The 1,991-nt window shown below is 43.4% G+C and overlaps 1 protein-coding gene across 1 annotated transcript in view; it reads left to right on the top strand.

Moving 5' to 3' along the window:
• Positions 1-1,991, top strand: part of LOC101846798 — a 10,620-nt gene that overhangs the window by 4,884 nt on the left and 3,745 nt on the right. The gene's annotated exons all lie outside the window — the stretch shown is intronic.

Below are 1,991 nucleotides of genomic sequence, written 5' to 3'. Positions count from 1 at the left end.
TTTTTTAATTTTTTTTTTTGGGGGGGGGGTTGTTGGGTTTTTTTTTGGGGGGGGGGTCATACTTTTTGTACAGAATCCAATGCTTTCTTACTTTTTATTTAAAAATAAAATATATCTAATACAGTCGAACCTGCCTTAACGGAAACCTGTCTTAACGGAATCTCCCCGTTCCCCCCTTGATATATTCCTCTTTATTTACCTGTATAAAACGGAAACCTGTCCAACTCGGAAACGGGAAGAAAAATCCGCTCCCTTCCGAGGGTTTGACCTGTCTAAGACGGAAAATGCTTTGCACGCTCAACCTTGATTTGAAACAAACTCTCAAGTTTGATTCCTCCGGCTCTAAAATTAACGCTATGACTATGCCGCTGGCCGAGGAAGAGGAGTAGGGGTGCGATTTGGGGGTAGATGTTACCCTATCAAGTGAGCCCTGAGCGATGCAGATGGTCAGTGTAGTGTGGGTGTGAAATCTCACGACTTCCCGTGAGAGTGCTCGAGTAGCGAGCCACTACAGAAACTTTCCTGGGTAGCAAGGAGGTTAAAAGTAAGCTCCTTGCTGGGTAGCCAGAAGCCAGAGGTGTGAAATTAGATTGACCAATGTCTGCCGCCCTGATCGTACGGCCAGCAGAGAAAAGAGTTCCTTGACTCCTTGAATCATTGTTACATGATGGCAGTGAGGGGTGGCATTGGTGGGTGGGGCTAAGGATGGGATCAAAAGAGGTGAAACAGTGGTCCTATGAAAGGCAAGCACTGGTGGTAAATAAGACTGACGCATGTCATTATCAGACAGGATAGCAATTGAGAGGTGTGAAGTTTTCACCACTGCTTGCCGATCGGACAAGCGATCCTTGATCCCACCGGCTGGGCCTTTGAACCCCCCCCCCCCCCCCCAAATACCACAATTCCCCCCCCCCCCTAAATTCCCCTGTCTAAGACGGAATTTCTTTCTGGCTCCCTTGCGATTCCGTCTTACACAGGCTCGACTGTAATTTCAAAGATATTCCACATTCTGTAGGATAGTGTTCTAAAACAAAATATTTTCGGAAGACAAAGTTTGGTGTTTTATCTTCGAGCGTATAGTACACAGCCGCCAGCTGATTGATTATTGTTATTGTTGCTTTTAAGAAGAAAAAAAGAAATCATACACCGCCACTCAATATCTAAAAGTATAAGGCATAACAAAAATATAAATAAGTTCAAAAGGCTATATGTACTGAATACAGTATGCTGATTTTCGATTATACTCAGTCAGTATCGTCATTTGTCATGGAAATCATTTTAGAGGAGAATGTTTTTCCGTCGCTGCCGGGATTCGAACCCGGGACCTTTGAATGAGAGACGAACACCTTAACCTCTAGGCCACGAAAGCCCCCTATGCCTGACGATACTGACGTCCATCTCGCTACCCAGTACACGTACTCGTCTTCATCTGTAAAAATACACATAGTCATACATGTATTATTTCTCCTTAAAGAGCTCTTTTTTTAGAGGTGAAGGAGCATTTATGTGTTCGGGCGTCTCGTCACGTTTCACATAATTAGTAAGGTGGGGGAAAATAGGGGGGGGGGGGGAGAGAAATATGACTGTATGCTTGGATTACATTCCTGATAATATTTTTCTTTTCCTTTGCTGCCTCACTGCATATTTTATATGAGTTTTTGTTCATTGCATTCATTATATTATACTGTGGTTTAGCTTTTGATGGCCATTCCGTGGAGAATTATTGAAACTGCAATGACACACGCAACTCGAAGATCACGACCAAATGAAGAAAAAAAAATCAAAGCCATGGCGTTAAGTTATAGATCCATCCTTTATTCTATTTTTTATTTATTTGTGTGTGTGCGTGTGTGTGTGTGTGTGTGCGCGTGCGTGTGTGTGTGTATGTGAGTGTGTGTATGTGTGTTTGTGTAGTGTGTGTGTGTGTATGTGTGTGTGTGTGTGTGTGTGTGTGTGTGTGTGTGCAGAAATGTCCTGGGACGGGCCTAAAA

The sequence above is a fragment of the Aplysia californica genome, unplaced genomic scaffold (genome assembly GCF_000002075.1).
Source record: "Aplysia californica isolate F4 #8 unplaced genomic scaffold, AplCal3.0 scaffold00064, whole genome shotgun sequence".
Classification (NCBI taxonomy): Eukaryota; Metazoa; Mollusca; class Gastropoda; order Aplysiida; family Aplysiidae; genus Aplysia; species Aplysia californica.
The sequence above is the reverse complement of the archived record's forward strand: the minus strand, read 5'-3'. Positions and strand labels throughout refer to the sequence as shown.